Consider the following 7,117-nt stretch of genomic DNA (forward strand, 5'->3'; position numbering starts at 1 on the left):
GAAGCTTTTTTTTAATTTTTATTTATTTTTTTTTAAACCTGCTTGTTGGAAAACGCAGACTTTAATTCCTCCACATAAAACGGTCTTCCGTAAAGTCGCCATAAAACTCTGTGATTCTGTCGTCATTTGGGAGTAAGTGGAAACTTCATGCATTTTTTTGAGCACCCTCTGACATTTCAGCTCCCCTTTTTAGTAACTGCTATGAAGTTAGCTTGAGGTCTAATATGGGATTTTTTGCGCTCCACGTGATCTGGGGCTGCTGTCTGCTCGCTGCTCCACCTTCCTCCTCTCAGGTCAACCGGCGAATCAGCTGGGGGAGGAAGGGAAGGGTGGAGGGGAGAGGGATGGATGTTTGCTTGATGGTGTGCTCTGACTGGAGAATATTAATTACGTAGAAAGACAACCTGTTTTCTGATCTGACCGTTTTTGAGCCGATTAACAAAGCTGACTGCCCCTGAGCAGGTCCTTTGGTATTCAGTTTGACATTAACACGACCTCATCAGTGCACAACAGTCCATATTATACCTTCAAAACCTCAGAAAAAGGAAATTTGTTGTCATGGCACCTTTAACAGGTTGTCCTCCAGGAGTGCCCTGTAGTAAGCTCCATCGATGGTACCATTAACTCTGACCAGCTTCCCTATCCACCACAAAGCCGAGCACTCCCAGCATAATGCTGCCTCTGAAATGTTTCTCAGTGGGGATGGCATGTTCAAAAAATGTGCAGTATTTGTTTCTTCCCTTTAACAGGATTTTGCATGAAGGTCAGTTTGACATTGGTCATAACTAACCAGATTGCCTTCTTTCACATGCTGTTTCTCATGACCTCTAGCAAAGTTTTTAACTGAATAATCTTTCATTCAGTGATGCATTTTATTTGGCCACCTTACAATATAGGTCAGTTTTGTAGAATGAATGACTAATATCTGTCCAGCCAACAGATGGAAAAGTCTTAAATGAGGTGTGTTAAGCTTGGGAAATCATTGCATAACCTAAATCTGCTTTAAACTTCTGCAATTATAGCTGGAGAGGTGATAATGAATTACGTAACCTCTATAGGCAACTGGAGGTGCTTAATTTGACATAGGGAAATTGGAGGAAAATTGGGTGAAAAGTTATTCCTGCAAGTATTTCGTAATTTTTATTTACAAAAAAATAATGTTTCTTAGCATTTTGTTTATCAGCTTGTCAAGTTCCAGCACACTGTTTCAGAAGTGGTTTTAGCAGTTCTTGTAATTGTAGAAAGAACCAAATATCTTGTTAAATGTGAGATACGTAAGATGGGGATTTCAGGCAAAATCCATTATTTACCTTTTTTTACCCAAAGGTACACTTTTTGTTGTGTACTTGGACTCTCTAGTAATCCATAAAATTTTAATATAGTCTAACAAGTTGCCGCGCAGATATCTTATATTTGGTATATATTTATATTTTTTCAAGCCATTAATTTTTTTTCTTCTGTTTTCTATTAAATTTTTTGAACAATTATGTCATAGTATTTGCAGCGGAACTGCTTACCAATTTGCAAAAATACAAATTCTTGGAGCGAATCTTGTAGTCCAAACTGAAGGATGCCAATGCTACAAGTGGATAAGTGAAAATGTTCAGTTGTTCATTACACCATAACCTAGCATACTACAAAAATGGCCGATCAAGGTGAAGTGGAATGCTTTGGGACCTAAAGAGGAGCAGTGTGAAGTGCCTCCTTCAGATTTAAAGAGGCCGCACCAAAACGAGTTACTGTCAGACGCAGCTCAGGACAGGGGTAAAAAGGAGGAACGTGGGGGTAAATTAACGAGGGATTCAGATCAAAGCATTGCAGGCCACCTTTATAGAAACCACAACTGATGAATTTCAATGTGAAAAGGAAGAACTGAAAAGTGTAGGTCCCCTAATGGACCAATACACTTAAAAGTGACTAAACTTCCGTTTCATCTATTTTTCATTCTAGCACTAATCAGAAACAAGGGTCTTCTTCATCAATTTTTATGCACTATTCCATTTCATTCTTTTTCTGCTTTACAGCAGATATAGGCATAAGAAACCTATCTGAACCTTACATATGAGTCCAATTTCCATGCAGTATTTACACTACCTCTATAAAATCTGACCTGCATGGCATTTGCTGCAACAGCAATTTAGTTAAACATGCATACTACTTCAGAACAAGCATCTTTTTGGTTTCAACTGTAAGCAGGATTAATTAGGTCAAACCTGCCTAACTTGTGCTTGTTTCATAGCAAGGAGATAAACCAGTTATTATATTGCTCTCGGCCTCTGCATTGAACCTTTCTGACGCTGCAAATTATTTCCATCATCTTGTTCAAGAACCAATCCTTTGCTGGTCTGCTGATATAATTTTGCACATGAAAGTCAGCTGCATCAGATTTTACTACTATCACACAAAGAAGTAAAGTAATGGCATTTTTCAGGCTCCTACCAGTGTAACATTCAGCTCTTCTTCAGATCATCATCCATAGACAGAACTATGGATTTCCTAAATTATGGCTGAGGCTGTTAAATAGTATTTTGATAAAGTGAAGATTGCATGGTGGTTTGGTTAGGTGGGTGGAGGTTACTTCACCTTCACTCAGGCCTGCTCCTCCACACTGATTACCTCTCCCTCTTTTTTTCCCCCTGGTACAGCCCTGATATGTGATTGCAATTGATTGGAGACTGCTCATCATTCCTCCAGGGACAACATCAGGAGACATGGTAAAATGAAAGGAGCGGGTGGGCGGAGAATGAGTCAATGTGTGGAAGCCAAACGGATGCAATAAAATGGCAAAATAAAGTTTGAAGTATACCCCGTATGCATTTTAAGTGGGTGTCTCCAGTGATCACTCTGTCCAAGCTGTGACTTGGATGTCATGGGTGAAAATAGGAAAGGGCTTCACTATTGATTGAAGTAAAAGCTGATTTACAACATCTTATGAAAGGGGATCCACTTACTTAGCAAACCCTCTTTGTCATTTTTAAGAGAATCAGATGGAGCGCTTATGAACTATTGACCACAAAGACTAAATAAGTGTCCATGTGAACTTATAAACCGTGTGTACACAAATCAAATGAAACCAGCAGAAACTCATCTCATTGTAATGTTTTTCTTTGGAGGTTCTGTAATGTACATCTAAATTTTCCAAGAAAACTATGTTCAAATCCACCCACCTTTTAACAAGGTATTAGCTGGTTACCCATATGACGGTCCACCAAAGTTTTAGAAAATTCTGATTACAAAACTACAAAACTTCACTATCATGCCATTGTGATTGTTTACTCCTTTAATTAATAAAGCCAGATAATGTGTTGGGATCACCAGGGTTTTCTTGAGCTGTATAGACCATAGAATAATACTGAAGCTGTGAACTGCCACTCAGCTGGCTGAAATAATTCTCCCACACTTTCCCCTGCTCTCAAGAAAGACTAGTTCAGCTGTTCGGAGACTCGTGGCATGGAGCATTACATGTCACTCCTGTTATAGCAAGCTATTTTAAACCCTATTGTTGTGGGAGAAAAACACAGTAGCAGACATAGGTCCCAAAGTGGCGTTCTGAGCGTTAGTTTTGTTTGTATTGCAAAGCATAAAAGTTTTCCGTAAGAGCTTATTGGTTTCTCCAAACATTCACATTATCTAAACTAACTTCTGGATCCAGAACAAAATGCCAAACTGATCTTAGAGCAGGTCATTAGTAACTGTTACCTATCTGGCAACATCGTGAAGGTATGTTCACACCGAACGCGAACGAGGTAAATTTTCCGTGTTTCCCTTGCAAACAATTCACACTGACAACACTTTGACAACGCAGGCAAATTTCCCCCGCAGCTCGCTTCACCGCGTCATCAAATAGGAGGAGCATCTAGCTGCTTTCCGATTCATCTTGCCAGTTCAACTCCCAGTGGCGCAGGTGGATTTTACTAAGCGAGTCAAAGCGCTGTATTTAATGTGGAAAGCCTAACAACGACGTCCGTGCCTCTGGGTCCACCAGACCTTCGGTTCAGCGAGTACCACCACCTGTAGCTGTTGCTTCCTGCAGCGCGGTTTTTTCCAGGACCCAATATGAGGAACTGCTGTCTCGCGTTAGGGGAAGGATCACCTTTAGGAACACAAACTACAGAGCACTTAACGCAACGCGAATCGACAGAAAAGTTCAGTTTGTTGAACTCGAGAGAGAAATTTCGCTTTGCTCTATTTACAGTTTCGCATCACTCTGTTCACCCAATGTTCACCCAATCTGTGCCGTTCACATCACATTTTTCGCATTGCAAACATTAATTTGTTTCTGAATGTGCCTTTACATAGGGATAATGTGTAAATCACTCGCTCCATTCTTCTTGTCCTTAACAGTCCTTGTTCTCTGCCCATGTTATCTGGGTATGGTCTCACAAACACAATTGCAACAACTGATGTCTGTGAAGAGCATAAATGTTTGTTTCAATCCATGGATTTGATTTTAGGTAGTGACATTACCTGACAAAAACACAAAAATCCCACAAGTAATGCTCGCTGCAGAACCATGCTGTCACCCCTGCCCAGAATCGTGGCTGTCAACCCCATTCACCTCTGTTCTTTCTTTGGGGCCCTATTGATATAAACTGAAACCCCACAAGACCTGTGGTGGTGGAAATGCAATAACCCAGTCATCAACCCATCACAATTCAACCCATATCCTTCCTCTTGCTCATTTTCCCTACTGCAACTTTCAGAACAAAATCGCTTTCTCCTTAATATATACATTAACATTTAAAGAAGAATGACTTTGTACTGGGGCCTGCTGGAATCCTTTAAGTATGATTGTTCTAATAATACTTTTTCTTACACGTAAATAATATTACACGCAGCAATAAGCATCCTGTTCACAAGACTCCTTATAAAAATAGTGTTCTTAATCAGAGGCTTCCTCAGATCCACCGTATCACTGACAGCTACAGGAGATCCGTCCCCACAGCCAGCACCAGTAACTCTTTGAAGGAACTTGATCCTAATAAATTATTTTGAGTTTGTAATTGAATTGAATATCCAACTCAACAACATTTCCAATGATTAAGACATAATCATGTTTTATTTGGTTCAGCTGCATTTGATGAAAATGTTGTGCTTGAATGTAAATTTTATGCAACATCATAAATGCAACAATAACACTTTATACTGTTTTTTTTTTTTTCCAGCAATAGAATTGACTTATGCTTCTCTGTTTTAAATAGAATCGGTTAGATCGTGTTTGACGTACCTCCACACCATGGTATTCTTACTCATTTTTTTTAGCGCATTTAAGTCCGCAGATGACCCAACGAAACCCCATCTTCTCACCACAGCTCTGTCCACTACGCGCTGCTTTTGGAATTTGTGGTGAGATGAATAATGCGCAGGGATTTCACTGCCCATTAACAAGAAACAGTTAGTAGATTTCCAAGTGTTTTGTCTCTGTTGCTACGCACATTCTCGTGCCTGGCTGTCCACAGTGTGTGGGCGTACGAATCTGTGTGGTCCATCGGTCAGTAGTTGGACACTGTTGCTGCTACTGGCATGAGATCTTCCTCTTTCTTTCTCTCTCTCTATTTCTCTTTTTCACTCGCACACATAATCATTGCCACACATTCACAAACTCATGCATGCTGGAGAACTAAAGGTGGCTTCCACGTAAGCCCCCACTGTAGGTGAGGTGAGCCGCTTTTCTGTCGTGCCAGTGAGTAGTCAACACTGCTGGAAAACCAACCATTTAACCCAGAAAAAAAAAGCAAGACACACACACACCAAGCGCACACAAACGCACACGCACGCAAAACGCACACGCCGGGGCGCGCATGCATCACCAGCTTTATCCCCTGCGTGATTCCTCCCTCGATACTAAATCCCACTCTCTCTCTCTCTCTCTCTCGCACATCTGTCCATGGCGCGTATTCTGCCCGGCCGTCCTATCTCTGCAGAATCCAGCCTGGCTTCATGTGGCACTTTAAACCAATGACACAGATTTAATCACTTCTGGCGAGCGTTTTAACCCCCTTTTGTACGCCTTGTAAAAAAAAAAAAAAAATCCAAAAACATGTCTATGTTGTTCTGATAAGTCTCCAAGCACCAACCGTTTTTAAGAAAATGGAAAAAACACGCTTTTTAATGTCATCGTAAAATTAGCTCAATGAGGTTCTGTTGCACCAAGAGCGTTGGAGTCTGTTAGGGCAGGTGGGTTCTCGCCCCGCCGTCGCTTTTACATTCGCTGCACATGATTTATCAGCGCATGGCTGTATTTCCAAAGAAAAAAAATGTAAAGCAACTATATGATGCAAGATGAAAGCAAATAAATGTGCGCTACCTTCACTTATGTCCCATTCAGATGGTGCGTCCACTGGCTGGAGCAGAAAAGAAGATTTCCCCCTCTCTCTCTCTTTCTCTCTCTCAGCAACGTCGCAGGCTCAGCACCACGGTGGGAGAGGATGACTGAGAGAGGGAGAGCAACAGAGTAAAAGAGGCAGAGAGAGAGAGAGCGAGAGAGAGAGAGAGAGAGAGAGAGAGAGAGAGAGGATGATGCAAAGACCTCTGCGTAGTGTAATACAGTTTAATGCGGTGAGCTTTGCTCTCTGTTTCAGCAGCAGAACATGTACAGTACGTTGGTCTCTTTTGTTCCCAGGTTTGGTGTTATAACCAATGAATGTTAAGGTGAATTGAATATCAACTGGTCCAGGATACTGCATATTTGGAGATGTCCAGAGATGCATACTGCACATCAAGGATTATTTCAATTCTAGACCAAACATTATAATTTGAAAAGAAAAAAAAAAAAAAACGCTCTCTCTCTCACTCACACACAAGCACAATTAATTCTGAGTTAAGCTTGATTGACATTTGGGCTGCACTAATGCAAACTTACAAATCCAAAGACAAAAACCAGGTGCATTTAATTAATTAAATAAAAATATCGGCAAAAAAAATGTTTTTCTCTTATTAATTAAATTAAAAAGGGTGAACTCATATATCATACCGACACGGTGATATATTTTAAGCATTTATATCTGGTTGTCTTACTAATTATGGTTTACAGCTAATTAAAAAGCCAGAATCTCTGGAAATCTGAATGTTACATAAGACCAATCAAAAAAGGATTTTCTGATGCGGCAATATCGAC

At 40.5% G+C, this 7,117-nt stretch overlaps 1 protein-coding gene across 2 annotated transcripts in view; it reads right to left on the bottom strand.

Moving 5' to 3' along the window:
- Positions 1-6,415, bottom strand: part of LOC105939426 (protein phosphatase 1 regulatory subunit 29) — a 95,191-nt gene extending 88,776 nt beyond the window's left edge. For both annotated transcript variants that reach the window (XM_012881572.3, XM_036148461.1), the window contains exon 1: positions 6,308-6,415. The gene's annotated coding sequence lies outside the window, so the exon portion shown is untranslated. The remainder of the gene's footprint in view (positions 1-6,307) is intronic.
- Positions 6,416-7,117: the final 702 nt, after the last annotated feature.

Source organism: Fundulus heteroclitus, chromosome 16 (assembly GCF_011125445.2).
Source record: "Fundulus heteroclitus isolate FHET01 chromosome 16, MU-UCD_Fhet_4.1, whole genome shotgun sequence".
Lineage (NCBI taxonomy): Eukaryota > Metazoa > Chordata > Actinopteri > Cyprinodontiformes > Fundulidae > Fundulus > Fundulus heteroclitus.